This window comes from Mustela lutreola, chromosome 5 (genome assembly GCF_030435805.1).
Source record: "Mustela lutreola isolate mMusLut2 chromosome 5, mMusLut2.pri, whole genome shotgun sequence".
NCBI classification, from domain to species: Eukaryota; Metazoa; Chordata; class Mammalia; order Carnivora; family Mustelidae; genus Mustela; species Mustela lutreola.
In genome coordinates this window covers 118,587,036-118,613,899 of record NC_081294.1, presented here as the reverse complement: position 1 = coordinate 118,613,899, position 26,864 = coordinate 118,587,036, and the positions used below count along the sequence as shown (strand labels likewise).

Genomic DNA, 26,864 nt, shown 5'->3' with positions numbered 1-26,864 from the left:
TTCCTTTGTTACAGATTAATTGGCCGTGTGTGTGGGTTTATTTCTGGATTCTTTATTCTGTTCTGTTCATCTATGAGTCTTTTTCTTTTTTTTTTTTTTTTTTAAGATTTTATTTATTTGTCAGAGAGAGAGAGCACAAGCAGGGGGAGTGACAGGCAGAGGGAGAAGCAGGCTTCATGCTGAGCAAGCAGCCAATGTGGGACTCCATCCCAGGGCCCTGGGATCATGACCAGAGCCAAAGGCAGATGCTTAACCAATTGAGCCACCCAAGTGTCCCTATGTGTCTGTTTTTGTGCTGTAATCATACTGATCTGATTTCTATAACCCTAACCCTAACCCTTTCATCAGTGTTTTAAAGTTTTCAGTGTAGAGGGCTTTCACTTCCTTGGTTAAATTTATTCCCAGATATTATTCTTTTTAATGCAATTGTAAAGTGATTGTTTTCTTAATTTCTTTTTCTGAGAGTTTGTTATTAGTACCTGCAACAGATATTTGTATATTGATTTTTATATCCCGTAGCTTTACTGAATTTGCTGATTAGTTCCAACAATTTTTTGGTGGAGTCTTTAGGGTTTTCCTGTGTTTAAAATCATGTTTTCTCGGGGCCTGGGTGGCTCAGTTGGTTAAGCATCTGCCTTCAGCTTGGGTCGTGAACCCTGGGTCCTGAGCTTGAGCCCTGCATTGGGCTCCCTTCTTGGAGTGAACCTACTTTTCTGCTTTTTCCTCTCCCTCTGCCTGCTGCTTCCCCTGCTATGCTCTGTCTCTCTCTGTGTCATGTAAAGAAATAAAATCTTGTTTTCTATGAATAGTGACAATTTTACTTCTTCCTTTTCAATTTGGATGCTTCTTATTTGTTTTACTTGCCTCATTGCTGTGGCTAGGTTTTCCAGTATTATCTTGACTAAAAGTGGGGAGAGTGGGTATTCTTGTCTTGTTCTTGATCTCAGGATAAAGTATATAATGTTAGCTGTGGACTTTAAATGTATGGCCTTTATTATGTTGAAGTACATTTACTCTATACTCACTTTGTTGAGAATTTTTTATTAATCATAAAAGGATGTTGAATTTTGTTAAATTTTTTTTTCTGCACCTCTTGAGTTGATCATGTGATTTTTATCTTTCAATTTGTTAATGTGGTGTATCGTGCTGATTGATTTGCAGATGTTGATATATCCTTGCCTCCCTGGAATAAATTCTAGTTGATCGTGGTGTATTATTCTTTTAATGTATTTTTCAACTTGGTTTGTTAATATTTCATTCAAAATTTTTGCATCTGTCTTGATCAGGATATTAGCCTGCAATTTTTTTGTGGTGTCCTTGTGAGGTTTTACCAGGGTAATGCTAGCCTTGTGAAATGAGTTTGGAAATGTTCCCTCCTCTTTAGTTTTTTGGAAGAGTTTGAAAAGTGTAGGTATTAAATCTTTAAGTGTTTCCTAGAATTCACCAGTGAAGCTCTCTGGTCTTGGACTTTTTTTTTTTGGGGAAGTTATGATTATTCAGTATGCTTAGTAGTAGTGATTGGTCTATTTACATTTTTATTTCTAAATCATTAAATCTTGGAAGATTGTGTTTCTTGAAATTTATGCATTTCAGTTGTACAGTTTGTTGGCATGTAACTATTTATAGTAGGTTTCTTATGATCTTTTGTATTTCTGTGGTATCATTGTAATTTCTTTCATGTCTGATTTTATTTATTTGAGCCATTTCTCTTTTTTTCTTGGTGAATCTGCTAAAGATTTGTCATTTTCTTTATCATTTTGTAGAAACAACTCAATTTCACAGATCTCTTCTATTGTCTTTTCAGTCTCTATTGCATTTATTTCATTTCTGATGCTCGTTATTTGTTTTCTTCCAACTTTGGGCATCATTCATCCTTTTTCTAGTTCCTTTAGGTATAAAGTTAGATTGTTTGTATGAGATCACGTGATCTAGCCTGGAGAATATTTATGTGCATTTGAGAAGAATGTGTATTCTGCTGTTTTTAGATGGCATATAATATATATATCAAGTCCCTCTGATCTGATGTGTTGATGTTTCCTTACGAATTTTCTGTTTCAGTGAGCAATCTATTGATATGTGAGGTATTAAAGTCCCTTGCTATTATTGTATTGCTGTCATTATGTCCCTTTGGGTGTTTTAAATTTTGCTTTATATATTTAGGTAGTCGTTTTATAGGTGCATATTTACAAATCTTATATCCTCTTGTGTGATTAACCCCTTTATCATTATATAATGCTCTTCTTTTTCCTTTTATATAGTCTTTGTTTTAAAGACTATTTATTTTTTTAAAGATTTTATTTACTTATTTGACAGAGAGAAATCACAAGTAGACGGAGAGGCAGGCAGAGAGAGAGAGAGGGAAGCAGGCTCCCTGCTGAGCAGAGGGCCCGATGCGGGACTTGATCCCAGGACCCTGAGATCATGACCTGAGCCGAAGGCAGCGGCTTAACCCACTGAGCCACCCAGGCGCCCCTTAAAGACTATTTTATCTGATATAACTAGATATAACTACTCCAGCTTTTTTTTCTTTTCTTTTGATTTCTGTTTGTGTGGAACTTTTTTCATCCCTTCACTTTCACTCTGTGTGTGTCCTTATATTGGAAGTGAGTCTATTGTAGGCAGTGTACAGTTTGGTCTTTTTTTATTCATTCAACCACTCTGTGTCTTTTAAAATTTTATTTATTTATTTATTTAATATTTAAGGTAACGTATATTGTATTATTTGCCCCTCAGGTACAGGTCTGTAAATCATCAGGCTTACATATTTCACAGCATTCACCATAGCACATACCCTCCCCAATGTCCATAACCCAGCCACTCTATCCCTACCCTCCCACCCCCAGCAACCCTCAGTTTGTTTTGTGAGATTAAGAGCCTCTTATGGTTTGCCTTTTCCCAATCCCATCTTGTTTCATTTTTTTCTTCCTTACCCCCCATGAAACCTCGCCCTGTCAAATTCCTCATATCAGAGAGATCATATGATAATTGTCTTTCCTGATTAACTTATTTCGCTAAGCACAATGCCTTCTACTTCCCTCCACGTCATTGCAAATGCCAAGATTTCATTTCTTTTGATGGCTGAATAGTATTCCATTATATATACATACCACATATTCTTTATCCATTCCTCTGTTGATGGACATCTAGGTTCTTTCCATAGTTTGGCCATTGTGAATATTGGGGTGCATGTGCCCCCTTTGTATCATTACATTTGTCTCTTTAGGGTAAATACCAGTAGTGCAATTGCTGGGTCATAATGTAGCTCTATTTTCAGCTTTTTGAGGAACCTCCATGCTGTTTTCCAGAGTGGCTGCACCAGCTTGCATTCCCATCAACAGTGTAGAAGGGTTCCCTTTCTCCACATCTAGGCAATGGTTCTGTGATGCTGTGGCTGAGGTGGAAGAAGTTGCTGCCTAAATTGAGGATTTTGATGGATTCCTGTATCACTTTGAGGTCTTTCATCCATTTTGAGTCTCCTTTTGTGTATGGTGTAAGAAAATGATCCAGTTTCATTCTTCTGCATGTGGCTGTCCAATCTTCCCAACACCATTTGTTGAAGAGACTGTCTTTTTTCCATTGGACATTCTTTCCTGCTTTGTAGAATATTACTTGACCATAGAGTTGAAGGTCTATTTCTGGACTCTCTATTCTGTTCCATTAATCTGTGTGTCTGTTTTTGTGCCAGGACCATGCTGTCTTGATGATTACAACTTTGAAATAGAGCTTGACATCTGGAATTGTGATGCCACCAACTTTGGCTTTCCTCTGGCTATTCAGGGTCTTTTCTGGTTCCATATTAATTTTAAGGATTATTTTTCCCATTTCTTTGAAAAAAATTGATGGTATTTTAAGGGATTGCATTAAATATGTAGATTGTTTTAGGTAGCATAGATATTTTCTCAATATTTGTTCTTCCAATCCGTGAGCATGGAATGTTTTTCCATTTCTTTGTGTCTTCTTCTATTTCTTTCATGAGTACTTTATAGTTGTATGAGTACAGATTCTTTCCTTCCTTGGTTAGGTTTATTTCTAGGTATCGTATGGTTTTGGGTGCAGTTGTAAATGGGATCAACTCCTTAATGTCTCTTTCTTCTGTCTGGCTGGGGGTGTATAGAAATGCAACTGATTTCTATGCATTGATTTTATATCCTGACACTTTATTGAATTTCTGTACGAGTTTTAGTGGTTCTGGTGTGGAGTCTTTGGGGTTTTCCACATAAAGTATCATTTCCTCTGCAAAGAGTGAGAGTTTGTTTGACTTCTTTTTTGCTGATTTGGATACCTTTAATTTCTTTTTGTGGTTTGATTGCTGAGGCTAGGACTGCTAGTACTATGTTGAATAGCATAGTGGACATCCCTGCCATGTTCCTGACCTTAGGGGTAAAGGTATCAATTTTTCCCCATTAAGAATGATATTCGTTGTGGGTTTTTAATAGGTGGTTTTGATGGTATTGAGGTATGTATCCTCTATCCCTACACTTTGAAAAATTTTGATCAAGAAAGGATGTTGTACTTTGTCAAATGCTTTTACAGCATCTATTGAGAATATCATATGGTTCTTGTTCTTTCTTTTATTAATGTGTTGTATCACATTGATTGATTTGTGGATGTTGAACCAACCTTGCAGCCCAGGAATTAATCCCACTTGGTCGTGGTGAAAAATCTTTTTAATGTACTGTTGGGTCCTATTTGCTAGTATTTTGGTGCGAATTTTCACATCCATGTTCATCAAGAATATTGGTCTGTAATTCTCCTTTATGATGGGGTCTTATCTGGTTTTGGAATTAAGGTAATGCTGGCCTCATAAAATGAGTTTGAAAGTTTTCCTTCCATTTCTACTTTTTGGAACACTTTCAGGAAAATAGGTATTAATTATTCTTTAAATGTTTGGAAAAATTCCCCTGGGAAGCCGTCTGGCCTTGGGCTCTTGTTTGTTGGCAGGTTTTTGATGACTGCTTCAATCTCCTTACTGGTTATGGGTCTGATCAGGTTTTCTGTTTCTTCCTGGTTCAGTTTTGGTAGTTAATATGTCTCTAGGAATGCATCCGTTTCTTCCAGATTGTCAAACTTGCTGGCATATAGTTGCTCATAATAATATGTTCTTATAATTGTTTGTATTTCTTTCATGTTGTTTGTGATCTCTTGTCTTCCATGATTTTATTAATTTGGGCTCTTTCTCTTTTCTTTTTGAAAAGTCTGGCCAGGGGTTTATCAATCTTATTAATTCTTTCAAAGAACCAGCTCCTAGTTTCTTTGATTTGTTCTACTGTTCTTTTGGTTTCTATTTCATTGATTTCTGCTCTGATCTGTATGATTTCTCTTTTCCTATTGGGCTTAGGCTTTCTTTGCTATTCTTTCTCTAACTCCTTTAGGTATAGAATTAAGTTGTGTACTTGGGACCTTTCTTGTTACTCGAGAAAGGCTTGTACTGCTATATATTTTCCTCTCAGGACTGCCTTTGTTGTGTCCCACAGATTTTGAATCGTTGTATTTTCATTATCATTTGTTTCCATGATTTTTTTCAATTCTTCTTTAATTTCCTGGTTGACCCATTCATTCTTTAGAAGGATGCTGTTTAGTCTCCATGTATTTGGGTTCTTTCCACATTTCCTCTTGTGATTGAGTTCTAGCTTCAGAGCATGGTGGTCTGAAAATAAGCAGGGAATGATCCCAATCTTTTGATACTGGTTGAGACCTGACTTAGGACCCAGGATGTGATCTATTCTGGAGAATGTTCCATGTGCACTAGAGAAGAATGTGTATTCTGTTGCTTTGGGATGGAATGTTCTGAATATATCTGTGACAAAGACCCCAGAAAAATATACTCTAATGAAATTAGAAGAGACCTGAAACTGGGGGGAGAAGAAAGTGGGAAAAAAATTATACATATATATATATATTTTTTTTTTAGACTGGTGAATAGAACAGAGCCACCCACTTGATTTTGGTTATATTCTGGTCTCTTAGAAGAAAATACCTCCCAAAATTCTAAGGAAAGAAAAACTATATATATATATATATATATATATATATATATATATATATATATATATAACTATATATATATACAAAAATAAGGGTAAAAATGATAAAAGAATGGAATATGACTGTAAAGATGAAAAGTAAAAAAGGTTCTGAAAAAGGAATTGATAAGATAAGTTGTTTGGGAAAAGAGAAAAAAAAAGAAGAGAGAATGTGATCAGGCTGAAGACTAGAACAAAGCCATGTGCTAGATTTAGGGTATATTTTGATCTTTTAGAAGAAATTGTATCCCAAATTTTTAAAGAAAAAAACCCTACGTGTATACCAAAAATAAGATTAAATAAAATGAAGCTATACAATATGACTATAACCATGAAAATTTAAAAGATTTTTTAAAAAGGTATTGATAAGATAAAATAGTTAAAAAATGTTAAAATAGGAAAGATGAAAAGTTAAAAAAACAGAATAAGAAAAAAATGAAACTAAAAAAATTTAACTTTGAAAGACTAAAGGATCATGGGGAAAAAGCCATGAATTTTATATGTTGCTATTTGTATCTCGAGTTCTCCAGTTGTTACTATCAGTGAACTGGTCTTGGCTAGATGTTCTTGCTGTTCCTTGGGGGAGGGGCCTCTTGTGGTGATTTTCAAATGTCTTTGCCTGAGGTGGAATTGCACTGCTATTGCCAGGGGCCAGGCTAAGTAATCCACTTGGGTTTGCTCTTGATATCTTTTGTTCCCTGAACACTTTTGGTACCACTTAGGAGGATAGAAATGAGGATGGCAGCCTTCAAATCTCTGGCCTGGAGGAACTGAGCACTCGGGGCCCCATTTCTCAGTGAGCCCTCAGAGAAAAGCAGTCAATCCCTCCCATCTCCCTGGTCTTGGATCGCACTGAGCTCACCCAGCCTGTGACTGAACTTTTTTATTTCTGCTACACAGCCCTATTTGGGGTTTCCAAACCCAGCAGATTCTGCCACCTGCTCCTGCGCTGCTCCTCCCAGAGTAGGAAGGAGGGTATCTCTCCGCATGTGCCACTTGTGGATTCCCTGCTCAGAGAGCAGTTGCCCAAGTGTGCCTTGGATAACAGTTTAAGGTAACCCTAAGCTGAGAGTGCACTCTTCAACTCTGTTTCTGTGGTTGGCTTCCCTGCTCCAAAACCTGGGAGCTCTGCCATACTCAGACACCCCAGTCTTGAGACCACACTGTCCCTGCGATGGCTCCATCCCCCATAGCCTCTGGAGCAACATCCCTCAGTGGAGCAGACTTCTAAAAGTTCATATTTTGTGCTCCACTGCTTTCTTACTTGCTGGTAGCCAGACCTTCCCACTGCAGTCTGCCTTCCTGTTGCTTTGTATTCACTTCTCCACACATCTTATCTTCCGGAATGTGGTCAATTTTCTGTTCCTAGAATTGCTACTCTTCTCTTCTATCTCCTGTGAAGTATGTAGGTATTCAGAATGGTTGATAACTATTTAGCTAAACTCCTGGGACCTGATGATATTTCAGTCTCCTACTCCTCCGCCATCTTGCTTCTTTCCCCCACTCTTTGTCTTTTGTCTTTTTTTTTTTTTTTAAAGATTTTATTTATTTACTTGACAGACATAGATCACAAGTATGCAGAGAGAAAGGGGGAAGCAGGCTCCCTGCTGAGCAGAGAGCCCAATGTGGGGCTCGATCCCAGGACCCCGGGACTATGACCCTAGCCGAAGGCAGAGGCTTTAACCCACTGAGCCAACCAACATCCCTATACTTTCATATTCTTAATACTGGGTTAATACCCTTTCTTGTAAGGCTGGTTTAGTACTGATGATGTTTTTAGTTTTTTTTTTTTTAAATCTAGAATACTCTTTATCTCTTTTTTCAATTCTGAATGAAAGCCTTGTTGGGTAATGTATTCTTTTTTTTTTTTCCTTTTACCACTTTGAATATATCATGTCACTCTCTTCTGGCCTGCAAAATTTCTTTCAAAAATCTGCTGATAGTCTTATGAGGATTCCCTTATATGTGACAGTTGTTTTCTTTTGCTGCCTTTAAGATTCTCTGTCTTTAATTTTGACAGTTTAATTATGATGTCTTGCTGTGGATATTTTTGGTTCTTGTCATTTGGAATTTCTACACTTCCTGGATCTGAATATTGGTTTCTTTCCCCTGGCTTTGGGAAATTTTCAGCCACTATTTCTTCAAATACGTTTTCTGCTCTTTTCTCTCTCTCCTTTCTTTCTGGGACTCCTATAAAATGAATGTTATTTTATGCAATATTGTCCTATTGGTCCTTTAAACTACCTTTACTTTTAAAAAATTTTTTATCTTTCTGTGGCTGAGTTTCACTGCCTGTCTTCGAGCTCAGTGATCATTTCTGCTCTGATCTAGTTTACTATTGTAAATTTTTGTTCAATTATTACATTCTGCAGCTCTATGACTTATTTTTGGTATTTTCTTATATTTTGTATTTCTTTGTTGATGTTCTTACCATGTTCATCCAGTCTCCCTTTAGTTGAGCATCTTTGTGACTATTACTTTGAATTCTTTATCATATATATTATCTGTTTAATTAAGGTTTTTTTTTTCAAGGTTTTATCTTGTTCTTTCATTTGCTATATAATCCTGTTACCTCTGGGAAACACTCTGGATTCATTTCTGTGTATTAGGCAAAACATCTACCTCTTCTAGTCTGGAAGGATGGGCCTTGTGTTGGAGATAAACCTTACCTTTTAACCTTGCTATAGCTCTGGTTGTCTTTCAGACCTTTGTGATTATCTAAGCAACTTGATTTATACCTGATAGGTCAAGGTGTGGCAGGAAGCGTCAGTGTTCCAAAGAGAGGGATCTCAGTCAGCACCTATAGTCAGCCTGATTGGAAACCAGACCCTCAGGCAGCAGCTTTTTAAAGTATGCAAATATATAGTGTCATTTGTGGAATTTAAATCTTGCTGTCTTCCAGATAAAGTGATGTGGAGGGAACCTCTGGGTGGCAGTTGCAAAAACTGGGACTTCAGATGAATCTGTAAGCTCCTTTTTGGGAGGTACTTTAGAGCTGTATCAAGGCTGAAGGAGACTATGTGGTTGGCATCCCCCTGCTTATGTTCCCTAAACTGCTCTGTAGCCTCCAAATTTGTGGCAAACCTGAAGTCTACCCCTCATGCTGAAGCTCCAGGAAAGGTAAATAGGCCTTTTTCACAGGAGGACTGGGGTGTGTGTCTGTGCAGTGCCCTGGGGGGGCGGTAGCCTGCCAATAACTGTCTCTGACCATTTCAGTTCCATGGAGCCCAGAGATGAAACCCATCCTGGCCACCAGAGCCAGGTGATCATGGAGTGTCCCCTGTGTGTACTATATAGGCCAGTCGGCTTTAGCAAAGCATTGGGAGAACGTAGGGTCAGCATGTACCCCCTGGCTTTTGCAGGGCAGCAGGAAGCACTGGATTGAGATGTGCTCACTGACTTTAGCAAGTTAGAATTACCGTTTTTGGGCTTGCAGCCCAAAACTTTGTCCTTCTAACTTGTAGCACCTTTGTCCCTGGATATCCTCAACAGGACTCTCCTCCTCTGACAGATAATTTAAGATAGGCAAATGAATTTCCTTCACCTAGAGTCTAGATACTTTTCAAATTGCTGCTTTTGTATTGGTCCCCCTTGAGGAGTAAGTCTCTCCATAAGCTCTTTTAGAGCAGAATCTCTAGAGCAGTTCCCTACATCTCTTTGGGTCTCCTGGATGTGAACCCCGTTGGTTTACAAAAGCCAAACCTTATGGAAGCTTATCTCTCTTGTAGGTCTCAAGGTTGGGGTGCCTTATATGGAGAGTGATGATCCCCTAACTCCTTAGGGAGAAGCTCAGGATTTGTGAGATCTCTCCTGATTGTGGGTCACCAACTTGATTGGGGGGTGGTTTGGTGAGATTGTATCTTTACCTTTTTAGCCATCTTGATGTGGCCTTTTTACCATTTGTTGTGAAGGAGCTGTTAAACTGCTTTTCAGTTCTCTTTCAGAGGGAATTATTCCAAATGTAGCTATAAATCCATCTTGTACTTCCTTTGGAGAAAATTAATTTAATCAAGTGATTTCTTTTTATTTAAAAAAATTATTTATTTATTTAAAGAGAGAATGCACGAGCTGTAGCTGGTGTAGGGGCGAGGTGTGGGGGAGAGGGAGAGGATCTCAACCAGACTCGCTGAGCATGGAGCCCACTGTGAGTCTTGATCTCATGACCCTGAGATCATTACCTGAGCTGAAACCAAGAGTCAGACGCTTAAGATAGAGGCACCCAGGTGCCCCTAATCAAGTAATTTCTTTAGGTAAATACCTAATATGAAGGTAAAGGCTGACTAGGACTGGAGTTTTGAAAACACATAAATAAATAAAAGATTGAGTGATTCTTGTTGTGTACTTACACATTTTGCAGTGTAATCGTTGAGAATAACTTATAATATTAAGGTTAAAAATTTATGCTTTTTCTTTCTTCTATGTAGGCATGATTTATACCACTTATAGTTTATGATGATTGCTTTCCCGTTTTGTATGTTACTACTTTGAAGTGTACAACATAAAAGTGAATTAAATAATTGATGATTTCTATGCAGCCCACCACTGATTTCAGCCAGTCAAAATGTTGCAGTTTGGCTTAATTAAGTAGTATGAGACCCATGGTTTCTGTGACAGCTCAATGTCAGTTGATCCGGATATGTCCTGCCAAACTGTTCCTGTGGAATAAATAGGCTGTTTGTAAACAGGATGACTAAGCATTCTCTTATTAGATTTTAAATTCACAAAGTACAAGGCACCTGGATAAAAGGTCAAATGTGAAAGGTTATAAGCCATTTTTGGCCTATTCTTTTGTGGAAACTTTGGCTGCCTTAGTCTGAGGCCTTGGAAATAGTTCCACAAGGCCTTTTGTCAAAATACTACTGAGAGTTGGCTCAGGCAGGATTCTATTACAAAATCCTGTTCTCTTTTTCTCTCTCTTCTTTGTGTGTCCTTCTATCTGAAGTTTATGAAAATGCAAGGAATTTTATAAAAGCTAAGTATATAAATGAAACAACCAAATAAATTCATATATAAAATAAATTTACAATTTTCTTTTTAGGGACAGAGGTCCACAAATTGAATATATTATGATAAGTACTTGCAAAATTAATTGAAAATTACATTTTAGAAAAAGAGTAAGTATATCAGACTAACAAAGAAGATGAAAAACACTGGCAGAAAAACTTGGGGGCAGTTGTACGTTTGTAAAAAAGGCACTGTATATCTGTTTCACCTAGGCCACCAAAGCAGTCTTTAAATACTAGAGAGGTATTTTAATTAATGAGGTCTTTTTCTGTTATATGTTATGCTGTTGAGTAGTATTTGCTCTGTATTTTGAAGAAACAAAGATATAATTAGTCTTCTTCAAAACTTTTTGCTTTGCTTTAGATTTATTACTGTTTTTATTCTTCCTCAGAGTAGGAATGGATTGCAGAAATATAAAAAACAAAGTGAATTTACTTTGTCTGGCATTAAAGCTTAGCTTGAAGAGCATTCTTCAGTTTTTTGGCTATAATAATTGTCTACATTACTAGTTTGTTTTTTCATGTTTATATACTACTTCAAGGCTATAAGTTCTGTCTTGGCCAATATTGGTGTATTTTCATTCTTGGGTTTGTTAATAAAGATGTAAGCACTGGATATATTATTTTAAAAATTTTATTTATTTGTTCTAAGTAACCTCTACACCCACTATGGGGTTTGAACTCATGAACCAGACATCAAGAGTCACATGCTCTTCTGACTGAGCTAGCCAGGTGTGCTTCACCACTGGATTTTCTTAAGGTAGAAAAGAAGTGGGGCAAGGGACAATGAGAAGATGGCAAAATAATCATCTCAAACACAAGTATAAGCCATAGACCATTTTAACTATGAATGAACTTTTGTGTGATCATAGTAGTTAAAAAGAAATCAGTCAGATAAATGGAAAAGTAAAAACATTTTATTAGGAAATTTGGAGTAACTCCTAGTGGAAACTAAAGATGCTGGATTAATGCATGTAGTTTGAATCATGAAAGCCTGGATACCCAGGCTTTCATTATTTTATTGTACTACTGAGCACAGGCATGGGAAGGATTGGACTTTCCAGTGTGTTTCATAAATTATGATTTCTTTTTTCCTTGTAGAACATGAAACAAGGCCATTTATCTTTTAAAAAAAGTTCCTTAAATTCAATTTAATTGACATAGTATATTATTAATTTCAGAGGTAGAATGTAGTGATTCATCAGTTGTATATGAAATCCAGTGCTCATTACATCCAGTGCCCTTCTTAATGTCCATCACTCATTAAGCCCATCCTCCCATCTGCCTTCCCTCCAGCATCCCTCAGTTTGTTCTCTGTAGTTAAGAGTCTCTTATGGTTTGTCTCCCTGTCTGTTTCTATCTTATTTTATTTTTCCTTCTCTTCCCCAGTTCTGTTTCTTAAATTCCACATGTGAGTGAAATCATGTAATATTTGTCTTTTTCTGACTGATTTATTTTGCTTAGCATAATGCCCTCCAGTTCCATCCACATAGTTGCAGATGTCAAGAATTCATTCTTTTGATGACTGAGTAATATTCCATTTTGTGTATATAATAGTTATATGTCATATATATGTCATATATAACTATTATATACACACACACACACACACACACACTTACATACCCACCACATTGTTTTTATCTATTCATCTATTGTTGCAAATCTGGGCTCTTTCCATATTTTGTTTGTTGTGGACATTGTTGTAGAGTCATTTATCTTTTAAGCAATTTTCTGAGAATATCTTAATTCAGAGATGGACTTGTCTTTATTTACTTTCTCCAGAAAACTCTTTAAAAAATTCTGTGAAGTTTGAAATGCATTTGGCATTATTTTATTTTCCTTGAATTTCTTGATATTAGGAGCACTGCTGCAGTATGAAATATTATATATGTTGATATACAGGTTTCTCATCTCTCTTTTTTTTTAATTAAAAAGAATGACAAGTTCATTTTCCTTTATTTATTATCTTTCAATCAGAGTACATGGGACAGATTTGAAAATGGCAACTTTTAAAAGAATGTATTTAAAAGTTTGTACAGATTTTTACTTCTTTTTCCATGCAAAAGCTGTCAAAAAAAGTTTGAAAAATTCACTCCATTTAAAAAAATTAAACTTAAGAAAAGTAGCCCTAGACAAGTCACTGAGCTTGTCTGAATCTGTTTTCTTATGAATAAAGTGAAGACTAGAACTTGATCTTTAAGGTCCCCCCCTTGCTTCAAACTAAAATTATATCTGACCAAATATTATTTCTAGGACCGAAGAACTCCGACTTTATGATGAGACCACCAATAGGACCTTATTAGAGCCTACAGGAAAAGAGTCATCTGATCCCTGGCAAAGCCAGAGATTTATATTCCTGGCACAAAAACTCTACTTAAGAGACATGAGTAAAAGGACCATTTAAAATCCTCCAAATCAGGGGCACCTGGGGGGCTCAGTTGATTGAGTGCCTGACTTTTGATTGCCGCTCAGATCAGGGTCTCAGGGTCTCAGTGTCTCAGGGTTGAGCCCCATATCAGGTTTGTGCTCAGCATAGAGTTTGCTTTTCCCTTTCCCTCTGCTCTTCCCCTGATCGTGCACACACTCTTCCTCACATAAACAAACAAACAAATAAATAAAGTATTAAAAAAATAAAATTTAAAATTCTCCAAATCAGACAGATCCTTTGATCTAAATTAAAAGTGTAGGTATTAGTTTGTTTTCATACCTTGGCTATTATGAGTATTGTTGTAAAGAACATGGGAGTTTAGATACTTTGAAATTCTGTTTTCATTTCCTTTGGCTGTGTACCTAGAAGTGTGATTGCTGAATCATGTGTAGTTCTATTTTTAATTTTTTGAGGAACCTTCATATTGTTCTCCATAGTGGCTGCACGAGCTTACTTTTCCACCAAGAGTACACAGGGGTTTCCTTTACTCTTTGCCAATATTTTTGTTATCTCTTTTCTTTTTGATGGTAGCCACTTTAACAGGTTATGGGGTGATATCTCTTTGTGGTTTGATTTGCATTATCTTGATGACTGGAGATATTGAGCATCTTTTCATGTACCTGCTGGTCATTTGCCTGACTCTGGAAAAAGGTCTATTCAGTTCCTCTGCCGATTTTTAATCAAATAGTTTCTGTTTTTGTTTGCTATTGAGTTGTATGATCTTTTAATATATTTTTAATATTAATCCCTTATAAAATGTATGATTTGCAAATATTATTTCCCATTCTATGGGCTTCCTTTTCATTTTGTTGATGGTTTCCTTTATTGTGCAGAAGGTTTTTAGTTTGATGTAGTTCCACTTGTTGCTTTTCTTGCCTTTGATCTTGGTATCAAAACCAAAGAAATTATTACCAAGACCACTGTCAAGGAATTTGCTCCCTATGTTATTTTCTAGAACTTCCATTGTTTCAAGTCTTACATTGAAGTCCTTAATCTATTTTAAGTTGATTTTTGTGTATGGTATAAGATGGGGGTCTAGTTTCATTCTTTGTAAGTGACTGTCCACTTTTACCAACACCATTTTTTGAAGAGACTTTCCTTTCCCATTGTATATTTTTGGTTTATTTCTTGTAAATTAGTTGACTATATGTGAGTGGGCTTATTTCTGTGTTCTCTATTTTGTTCCACTGATTCATATTTCTGTTTTTGTGTCAGAACCATACTGTTTTTTATTACTGTAGCTTTGTATTCAGGACTAGAGTTTGACATCAGGAAATGTGATGAGTCCAGCTTTGTTTGTTCTCAGGTTTGTTATGGCTATTCAGGGTTTTTTGTGGTTCTACACAAATTTTAGGATTTTTCATTCTATCTTTGAAAAATGGCTTTGGGATTTTGATAGTGACTGAACTGGATCTGTTGATAGCTTTCATAAGTAGTATGGACATTTTAACAATCATAATTCTTCCAATCCATGAACAGAATATTTTTCCATTTATTTGTGTCTTCTTAGTTTTTTCAGTAGTGTCTTATGGCTTTACAGGGTATAATTCTTTCACTTCCTTGGTTAAATTTATTCCTAGGTATTTTATTTTTTTTTTTTGATGCTGTTGTAAAAGTGACTATTTTTTTTTTATCTTTCCAATATAAAAATTTAATGCATAGAAACTCAACTGATTTTTGTAAATTGATTTTGTGTCCTGTGACTTTATGGAATTTGTTGATTAATTCTAACAGATTTTTGGTAGAGTTTTTAGGGCTTTCTATATGTAATTTCATGTCATCTACAAATAGAAACAGTTTTACTTCTTCCTTTCCAATATGAATGCTTTTGCCCCCACTTGATCTTGCCTAATTTCTTTGGATAGAACTTCCAGTACAATGTGAATAAAAGTTGCAGGAGTGGGCATCCTTATCTTTTTCTTGACCTTAGAGGAAAAGATTTTAGTTTTTTACCATTGAACGTGATAGTATCTGTCTTGTCATATATGACCTTTATTATGTTGAGGTATGTTCTCTCTATATGCAGTTTGTGAAAATTTTTATCGTGAATGGATATTGAATTTTTCAGTGTTTTTTTTTTTGCATATATTGAGGTGATCATATGATTTTTATCCTTCATTTTGTTAATGTTGTGTATCACACTGATTGATTTGCACACACTGAATCATTCTTGAATCTCTGGAATAAATTCTAGTTGATCATGGTGCATGATACTTTGAATGTATTGTTAAATTTGATTTACTCATAATGTCTTTGTCTAAGTTTTGGTGTCAGGGTAGTGATGGCCTCATAAAATGAATTTGTAAGTGGTAGAGTTTTTAGAAGTTTTCAACTAGGACAGTATTCTTTTTTTTTTTTTTTTTGGTGGTAAAATTTACCAGTGAAGGTGTCTGCTTCTGGACATTTTTGTTGTTGTTGTTGTTGTTGTTTTTTAAAAGATTTATTTATTTATTTGAGAGAGAGAGAGAAATCACAAGTAGGCAGAGAGGCAGGCAGAGAGAGAGGGGAGGAAGCCTGCTTCCTGCGGAGCAGAGAGCCCGATGCGGGCCTCGATCCCAGGACGCTGGGATCATGACCTGAGCCAAAGGCAGAGGCTTTAACCCACTGAGCCACCCAGGCCCCTTTTTGTTGTTGTTTTGATGACTGAATCAATCCATTTACTAGCAATTTGTTTGTTCAGATTTTCCGTTTCTTTGTGATTCATTCTTGGTCAGCTGTGCATTTCTAGGAGTTTATTCATCTCTTCTAAGTTTTTTGTTTTTTTGGCATATAATTATATATAATAGTTTCTTAGGATCTTTTGTATTTGTGTGGTATGAGTTGCAGTGTCTCCTCTTTCATTCTGATTTTATTTGTTTGGAGCCCTCTTTTTTCTCGGTAAATCTAGCTAAAGGTCTGTCTGTTTTGTATATCTTTTCAAGAAATTAGCTCATGGTTTCACTGATCTTTTCTATTTTCTTTTTAGCCCCTCTTTCATCTATTTCCTCTTGATCTTTGTTATTTCCTTTCTCCCTACTAACTTTGGACTTAGTTTATTGTTCTTTTCTTGTTTCTTGAGTTGTAAAGTTAGTTTGTATATTTGGTCTACTTCATGGTGTCATGTCCCTTAAGCTCTCTTACTCTTTTTCATTCTTTTCCCCTTTTTGTCCTCCCAACTGGATGAATGTGAATACTCCACCCTTGAGTTCACTGATTCTTTCTTCTACTCTATCTAGTTTGATGTTGAACCCCTGAATTGAATTTTTTGGCTTAGTTATTATATTTTTAAGCTTTGTGGTAATCTGTTTAAATACTGTTTTATTTTCATCCCCCAAGTTTTTACTTAAAATCATGTAAGTTAATATATAGTGTAATAATGGTTTCAGGAGTAGAATTTAGTGATTCATTACTTTACATATGACATCCACTGCTCATCACAAGTGTCCTCCTTTATGCCCATCACCTATTTTGCCCATCCTCCCACCCACCTCCCCTCCAGCAACCCTCAGTTTGTTCTCTATAGTTGAGAGTCTTTCATGGTTTGCCGCGCTTTCTCTCTCTCTCTCTCTTTTTTGGTTTTACTATTATTTATGACAAATATCCCACATCTGTGATCTCCTCCTGTTAGAAGTTCTTCAAAATGATGCCATCAACCTTGGCCAGTCGGAGGATGGAGTCATCAGACTCAACCATCCTGTGAATGACCCCACAATAGTGTAGGTTTTGAACTGGCTGTTGAGCCTGTCTATTACCTTGTCATCCTGGGGTACATTCATCTGGATGGACATGTGGTCCTTGGTGCCAATGATGCTTTTGCTGGTGTAGCATTTCTACGGCATAGACAGGTCCATGAACTCACTGGCATCATTCTACATGTCAAGGGTGACCTACTGTCACTACTGTTAGTGCAAGCACAGAAAGTCTCTCTCTGTTTTTATCTTATTTTATTTTTCTTTTTTCCCCCCTGTTCATCTGTTTTTTCCTTAAATTCCACACATGAGTGGAATCATATGGTATTTGTCTTTCTCTGACTTATTTTGCCTAGCATAATACTGTCTAGTTCCATTCATGCTCTTGCAAATGGCAAGATTTCATTCTTTTTGATGGCTGAGTAATACTGCATTGTATATATATGCCACATCTTCTTTATCCATTCATCAGTTGAGGGACACTTGGACTCTTTCCATAGTTTGACTGTTGTTGATAATGCTGCTGTAAACATTGGGGTGCATGTACCCCTTCGAATCTGTATTGTTTGTATCCTTTGTATCCTTTGGGTAAATACCTAGTAGTGAATTGTTGGGTCAAAGGGTTCTATTTTTAACTTTTTGAAGAAACTCCATACTCTTTTCTATAGTATCTGCACCAGTTTGCATTCCCACCAACAGTGCCGGATGTTTCCCCTTTCTCAGCATCCTCACCAACACCTGTTGTTTTTTGTGTTATTCATTTTAGCCATTCTGACTGGTGTGAGATGGTATCTCATCATGGTTTTGATTTTTATTTCCCTGATGATGAGTGATGTTGAGCATCTTTTCATCTGTCTATTGGCCATCTGGACCTTTGGAAAAATGTTCATGTCTTCTGCCCATTTCTCAACTGGATTGTTTGTTTTTTGGGTCTTGAGTTTGCTATGTTATTTATAGATCTTGGATACTAACTCTTTATCAGATATGTCATTTGCAAATATCTTTTCCCATTCCATAGGCTGCCTTTTAGTTTTTTTTAGTTTTGGTGCAGTTGCAAATGGGATTGATTCCTTGATTTCTTTTTTGGCTGCTTCATTATTGGTGTATAGGAATGCAACAGGTTTGTATATGTTGCTTTTATATCCTATATGCTAAATTCATATATCAGTTCTAGTAGTTTTTTGGTGAAGTCTTTAAGGTTTTCTCTTTCTATCTATCTATCTTTCTTTCTTTCTTTCTTTCTTTCTTTCAGGAGAGAGAGAATGGGAGAAGGGTAGAAGGGGAGGGGGAGAGAGAATCCCAAGCAGGCTTCACACCTAGCATGGATCCTGATGCAGGGTTCAGTCTCATGATCCTAAGATAATGACCTGGACCGAAATCCAGAGTTGGATGATAAACTGACTGAGCCACCCAGGTGTCCCGTCTCTCAAGTTTTCCATATAAAGTATCATATCATCTGCCAAGAGTTAAAGTTTGACTTCTTCCTTGCCAATTTGGATGGCTTTTTTTTTTTCTTTTTGTTTTCTGACTGCTGAGGCTAGGACTTCCAGTACTATGTTGAACAAGAGTGGTGAGAGTGGACATCCTTGTTGTGTTCCTGACCTTAGGGGAAAAGCTTGTGAATGATATTAACTGTGTGTCTTTTGTATATGGCCTACATATGAAGTATTGTAACATTCTATCCCTACTTTCTTGAAGGTTTTTATCAATAAAGGATTTCTGCATCTATTGGGAGGTTCATATGGTTCTTGCCCTTTGTTTTGTTAATGTGGTGTATTACGTTGATTGAATACTTTCTTATATTTTCTGTCTCTTTGTTGAAATTCTCATTTTGTTTAAGCATTATGCTTGGGAACTCGGTGAGGATCTTTATGACTGTTATTTTTAACTCTTTCTTGAGTAGATAACTCATCTCTGTTTTGTAATCCTCTTTTTTGTGAGGGTTTTTTTTTGAACATATTATTTTCTTCAGTTTCCTTGGTTTTCTTTATTGGATTGCAACACTTAATATATAAACAGCCCCCTCTCCCAGTCTTGACAGAGTGGTCTTGTGTAAGAAAGGAACCTTACTATTCACCTTGTCTCTCAAATCTTTCTGATTGTTTAATCTACCTTATTTGTTCTTTGTTGTTCCGAATAGTAGAGGGAGTGCCAAGACCTGTTTCCGTGTGGTATTGCTGTGTACTTTTCAGCTAGTTTTTGGATATCTTTCAGAGTAAATTGCCTTATGTATAGTTGGATATTAGCTGAGTCCATTGGAGTTGATGAGTTCAGGGTCCACCTATGTTGCCATTTTAGACCAGAAGCAAGTTTAATACAGAATTTAGGGTAAGGACATCATCTATATGATATACAGCTAGTATCCTACCTTGCTTTTAGCTCTGTCCAGGCCATTTCTTCTGTAGCAAAGCTTTTTAGTTTTTTAATTATTATTTTTTGGTGTTCATCAGTGGACATACACACAATGGAATATTATTCAATCATGAGAAATAAGGAAATCCTTTGATTTGTGACAACATGGACCTTCAAGGCATTATGTTTTATGAAATAAACCTGACAAAGAAAGACACACAGTGCATGGTATCACTTACATGTAGAATTAAAAATTAAAAAAGAACAAACCCAAACTTTAAACTCCTAGAAACCAAGAGTAGCAGAGGCTTGGAGGTGGGGGAAATAGAAGTTGGTAAAAAGGCCCAAATTTTCAGCTATAAGATGTATAATGCCTAAGATCTAATGCAAAACAATGAGCATAATTGGTAACACTTAAGAAAAGGTAAAGATACTGGAATCTCAATTCCATTCTGTCAGTTATGTGTTCTTTGATTTAGTTTTGGCCGAACTATTTAATGATTTGTGTCACAGTTTTTAATTTGTGAAGTGAATGTAAGGCTAATGTAGGGACATGCTGAGCCAGTTTATGTAAAAGAACTTTGTAAACTTCAAAGCCCACTATAAAGCTTGCCTACTGGTTTTGCTAAGTATGAAAGTTGTGAATATTGGTACAAAATCAAGGAAAATAATTTTCCCCTCTTTCTACAAAATCACAATTTACTTTATATATATATGTATATATATGTGTGTGTGTGTGTGTGTGTGTGTGTATACACACATATATATGTATGTATGTATATATATGATTTTATTTATTTGAGCGAGAGAGCACACAAGTGGAGGGGGCAGAGGGAGAGGGAGAAGCAGACTCCCCACTGAGCAAGGAACCTGATACAGGGCTTGATTCCAGAACCCTGGGATAATGACCTGAGCAGAAGGGAGACACTTAACCAACTAAACCACCCAGGTGCTCCTATTTTTTATATTTTATATTAACAGATCCGCATAAATAAAAATGAAGGTAGAAGTTTTAACAAAGTATTTCTAAATTCAGAGCTAGGATTCCCGTATCCTCAAAATCTCTATAACATGAGTTAATTTCTTGTTGAAAATGAGTCATCATTTTATTAAATAATTCACCTGTGATCACTTTGGCCTTAACCTCCCAGGAAAAGAGAAGTAGACAGTTGTAGGTTCTTTGAAGTGAATAAATTATGAAGGGGGAAAAGAGGATTTTTCTGGTACAGTCTCTGTTTTTCTGGTACAGTCCTGTCAGTTAGGATAATTGCCAAATTCTTCACTTTTTTTTATAATCTAAGTGTTACTGAATCAGTTGTGTTAATCTTTTTTTAAACTTCTCGATGTCTTCATCTTTCTTCTAGTATATATATGTTGGCATTTGGTCCCTTTCAGCATCAGTGTAGTTACCAGTAACTTTTTTTTTTTTTTTTAAAGATTTTGTTTCTTTATTTGACAGAGAGAGAGAGATCACAAGTAAGCAGAGAGGCAGGCAGAGAGAGAGGGGAAAGCAGGCTCCCCACTGAGTAGAGAGCCCGATGTGGGGCTGGATCCCAGGACTCTGAGATCATGACCTGAGCTGAAGGCAGAGGCTTAACGCCCTGAGCCACCCAGGCGCCCCTAGTTACCAGTAACTTTAGTGAGCCTCCTCCCTTTAATATAGGATTGCTTTAGGAAATTTTATTTCTTTCTTATTTCTCCAGCAATAATAACAGCACATTTATCAACTGTTATTTGCATTATGTGAGAAATAATTTTTAGCATTAATACTACAGGCTAGCCAGACTATGCTGAAGACCACAGTATATATACATATGCCCATACACATGAATACATACATATAATTTTCTTCTTCTTTATCATTCATATTCCATGTTGAATTGTACTACACCAAAAATAAGAATTGTCCTTCATACTCTTCATCTTTTAAAGAGATAGAATTAGTTATATCTTCATTATGTAAACTCATAAATAAAGGATAGAACATTGGAAATTCATACTGTTAGATTTTTTCCTCTGGTGTATTTAGAGGATACAAATGTAAAAGATTTATAAGTGTTAACATGTCATCTGTTTATTGATGAAGTATTGTGACATTTCCAGATGCTTGATTTTGCAATTTATATTCTTATTTTGGTCAAAGAATTATAAAAGTCATAACTTTTTTCCCCCTTTGGACTGGGAAAATGTAGGAGCTTTTTTTTTTTTTTTAAAGATTTTATTTATTTATTTGACAGAGATCACAAGTAGGCAGAGAGGCAGGCAGAGAGAGAGAGAGAGGGAAGCAGGCTCCCCGCTGAGCAGAGAGCCCAATGTGGGGCTCAATCCAGGACCCTGAGACCATGACCTGAGCCAAAGGCAGAGGCTTAACCCACTGAGCCACCCAGGTTCCCCTGTAGTAGCTTTATTTCACCACAAAAGTAGAGTACTGTATTAATCTGGTGTTTTGGTTATGACCACCATTTACATTTTGCTCATTTAAACAATTTTCTTTGTTTTTGATGGACTATGAGAACTTACTTGTACTCCTCAGTGTCTCCATAACATCTGGTGCAAATTCACTTAAGAATGGGCTGTGTTACCCTTGAAAATTTTCTTGAAGTTCATGGGTTAAGAATAAGTCCTAGATTAAACAGTTTCTAATTTAGATGAAGGTATTCTTTATTTAGTAGAATTAACCTGCATTTCTTCTTGTTGGATGAAAAAGGAGAATATTAATACAATTAAATTATTTTTTGTTTGGTCTTATTAAGATTTCACTTATTAGTCTACTTGTTAGGAACTTTCCTTTGGATAACTGAGCATGGTAAGTATGTGAAAATGAGACTATCAATTTGATAACTTTTTCAAGTGTATTTGGCATTCTTTATTTAGAAAAAGGAAAATATGTACGTGTTCATTAACAAAAAAGTGGAGACTAACCAAAACAAATCTATATCCAATCTTAAACTATCCAGAAGAAACAACTAACAACTAAAATTTTAAATAATCTGTATTTTTTGAGCTTGTGTAAACTGTTATAATAATATGTATATATATACGGTTAAGTTTTTAAATAAGGAGACCACATCTTTTCTATGTGTTTCACATGAATTTAATAGGATCTGTATAGGACTATAAATAATAAATGTGAATTTGCCTCTGGAAAACCGTATGATTCTTAATCTTGAGGCTTTAGGTACAGTAATGTTCAATTTGTCTTTCTATAAATAAGAGTTTTTAAAACCTCATCTGGGAGAAATGTCAACTTGTACATAGTCATCACTCATGAGTAATATTCTAGAAATTGTTAGTTTAGACTTCTTAAATGTTATTTTATTTTATTTTATTTTTTATTTTTTTAAAGATTTTATTTATTTATTTGACAGAGAGAGATCACAAGTAAGCAGAGAGGCAGGCAGAGAGAGAGAGGAGGAAGCAGGCTCCCTGCTGAGCAGAGAGCCCGATGTGGGACTCGATCCCAGGACCCTGAGATCATGACCTGTGCCGAAGGCAGCGGCTTAACCCACTGAGCCACTCAGGAGCCCTTAAATGTTATTTTAAAGATTATATTTATTTGAAAGAGAGTGAGTGATTGAGAGAGCACAAGTGTGGGGGAGGGGTAGAGGGAGAGGGAGAAGAAAACTCCCTGCTGAGCAGGGACCCTGATGAGGGTCTTTATCCCAGGACCCTGGAATCATGACCTGAGCTGAAGACAGACGCTTAACTGACTAAGCCATTAGGCATCCTGACTTAAATGTTTTTTAGTCTAATTTTTCAAATAGTATATTGTATTTAAAGTTGTCTGTTGAACAAACTATGTAGTAGCAGTTGTAGATTCCTTTTTTGTAAAAAAGATCACACATTTCTTGTAGTCAAGTTGGATATTTTCCTTTATGTCTGTCATTAAGAATTATTCTGTCATACAGAAATGGAGTTTTAAGTTGCATGTCTAAACAGAAAGCATTGTTTCAGAGGGTCTTCCTTGGAAAATTTTAATATACATTTATGTATACTTTCATATTCTTTTTTTTTAAAGATTATTTATTTATTTATTTGTCAGAGAGAGAGAGGGAGAGAGCGAGCACAAGCAGACAGAATGGCAGGCAGAGGCAGAGGGAGAAGCAGGATCCCTGCAGAGCAAGGAGTCCAATGTGGGACTCGATCCCAGGGCGTTGGGATCATGACCTGAGCCGAAGGCAGCTGCTTAACCAACTGAGCCACCCAGGCGCCCCTATTTTCATATTCTTTTTAAAACTTTTTTTTTTTTAATCTATTTCAGAGAGAGAGAGAGAGCACACAAACATGAGTATGGGGAGGGCAGGAGGAAGAAACAGACTCCCCACTCAGTAGGGAGCCCAATGTGGGGCCTGATCCCAGGACTCAGGGATCATGACCTAAGCCAAAGGCAGATGCTTAACTGACTGAGCCATTCATATTTTTTAGTGGGTATGATAAATAGACTAACAAGTATTTTATTACCAAAATATACAGTCTCAAAATAGAAATTAAGGGTCCTCTCAGCATCATAAAGTGTGGGCAGTTTTTTAAAAATAATTTTTTATTTTTTTATTGACATATAATGTATTATTAGCCCCAGGGTACAGGTCTGTGAATCACCAGGTTTATATACTTCACAGCACTCACCATAGCACATATGTTCCCCAATGTCCATAGCCCAGCCACCTTCTCCATACTCCCTCCCACCAGCAACCATCAGTTTGTTTTGTGAGATTAAGAGTCTCTTATGGTTTGTCTCCCTCCTGATCCCATCTTGTTTCATTTATTCCTTTCCTACCTTTCAACCACCCCATGTTGCCTCTCAACTTCCTCATATCAGGGAGATCATATGATAAATGTCTTTCTCTGATTGGCTTATTTTGCTCAGCATAATACCCTCCAGTTCCATCTATGTTGTCACAAATGGCAAGGTTTCATTTCTTTTGATGGCTGCCTAGTATTCCATTATATATATATCACATCTTCTTTATCCATTCATCTGTTGATGGACATCTAGGTTCTTTCCATTGTTTGGCTATTGTGGACATCGCTGCTATAAACATTCAGGTGCACATGCCCCTTTGGATCATTACATTTGTATCTTTAGGGTAAATACCCAGTAGTGTGGTTGCTAGGTCATAGGGTAGCTCTATTTTCAGCTTTTTATTTTTTTTTTAAAGATTTTTATTTATTTATTTGACAGATCACAAGTAGGCAGAGAGAGAGAGAGAGAGAGAGAGAGAGGAGGAAGCAGGCTCCCAACTGAGCAGAGAGCCCAATGCAGGGCTTGATCCCAGGACCCTGGGATCATGACCTGAGCCGAAGGCAGAGGCTTTAACCCACTGAGCCACCCAGGCACCCCTATTTTCAGCTTTTTGAGGAGCCTCCCTGCTGTTTTCCAGAGTGGTTGCACCAGCTTGCATTCAAGTGTGGGCAGTTTTTTGAGTATATCTTTATTTCCATACGTTTGACGTGTAGATAGATAGATATATATCTTCAGGTTTTACATTTTAGTGACTTACATAGCGAACTCACATTATACATTCACCTCAAGATTTGGCCAAAGAAAAAATTAAAATATTCTATTCAATCAATCTGTGCTGGGAGTGAATGTGAAATGTAAATCTTCTGTTCCTGTTGGTTTCAGCTCTTTTACATATGCTAGGCTGAGTATGTGTGTGTGTATATCTATCTATGTATCTGTCTATCTTTATATTATATATACACATGCACATATATGTATACAGGTATATATAACATATATATGTATTCTAATACAATATGAATGCAAGCCAACTAATTCATCTGGTATTCAACTAAAGAAAAAATGATAACTGGCTGTGAGAGGAAGTATGTTGGTCTTCAATGTGTGTTGTGCAAAAGGATTTTGACTATATGCAGATTTTTCTTATGTGTTGACTTTAGATCTTTATCCCTGAGAAAAAGGTAATTTAACTAGTGTTTTTTTGTTTGTTTGTTCGTTTAATTTATAGTTTTGAATAGCCTGGTAAACTGTTTTAACCTACTTTAACTCTACTTTAATAGATTCCTGCACCACTCTGTATCATGATTTCTCAGATATATCTTGTAGGAGACCTGAAGAAGCATAATATTGTGGGTTAAATTGTCAGCTTTGATGTTGATTCTCTTTAGGCACAGACCAGTGTATTTATTGCTAGTAGTACCCTATATTTTTGTGTGGATGTTTTGTTTTCTTTTTTATATAGTGTTCCAAATACTTACAACACACTATCATTTTAACTTTTCCTGTCATGTAATTGATACTAAATATTTGAAGAGTGTATGAAAAACCATGTTATGGATATAATGGTTCCCATTTTAATGATGAAGAAACTGAAGTACAGATGAAGGCAAATGTATTTTCTTGGTTGACAAGTTCTAGGTTCATATTCCATTTCTGAGATTACATGATCTTTGGAAAATCCTTTTTAGTCTCTTTTTTCTCAGTTGTAAAATGGGGATTTAGGGTTTTTAGGAGAGTTGAATGAAATCATCTAGGTGAAAATGTTTTGAACTGTAAATTTTCAAACAAATACAAAGTCAGTATTTTAGTATTCTACTATATTACTAATTGTAAAGGCATTACTTTAGTAATATAATGGAAGAGAACAGCTCAGTGCTCTTTTGTTTCCACACAACCTCAGGTCTAGAGACATTAAGTCTATTTATTACTAGCTTGGCATCACATTACTAATATTTATCATAAATGCAGTTTTGCAGAACTCTTACTACCATGAGCTCAAGCTTTAGAGGTCATTTTATGCTTGTAATATATTGTAGAAGTCCTTTGAATGAATGTTTCTTTTCTTTTTTTCTCCCAATTCAAATTTATTCAGGTATGTAAACTATAAAAACAGTTATATAATAGGTTACCCATATGGTTTCATTCTTCCTGCTTTAATCTGGTGTTTCCCAGAATATGGAATAGTCTTGGTTACCAGTTTATTTCATTCATCTCTTCTGAGAAAAAGAATATAAACTCATTTAGTTATGACCTGTAAGTTTTATGGCATAAGTATATGAAATTATCTAATTATTGTTGCCCAGTAACATTCTAAATCTGTAAGAAAAATGCCCACTTCATATTTCTTAAGTTTGTTTCCCTTCCTGATGCGATTTTTGAGGATATTCTGGAGTTACTTACCTCTTTTTTTTGATAATAACTGGCTGTGAGAGGAAGTATGTTGGTATGTATGTTTTTTTTGTCTTAAATATCTAATTCAGTGTACTTTGAAACAGTGGGGATTACAGTCTGAACCCTGCAGTAAACAAGTCAGCTAACAAAAATTAAACCACCACAGGAGAAAATGTGAAATGGAAGTATGTAATCAAATAAATGGGAAGAAGGTTTGAGAAGGATTGTAGAAGACTAACAGGAGATATCACT

The 26,864-nt window shown here is 36.1% G+C and overlaps 1 pseudogene; it reads right to left on the bottom strand.

The window, feature by feature from the left end:
• Nucleotides 1–17,060: 17,060 nt before the first annotated feature.
• On the bottom strand, nucleotides 17,061–17,311 carry LOC131832459 (small ribosomal subunit protein eS21-like; annotated as a pseudogene).
• Between the last annotated feature and the right edge of the window lie 9,553 nt (nucleotides 17,312–26,864).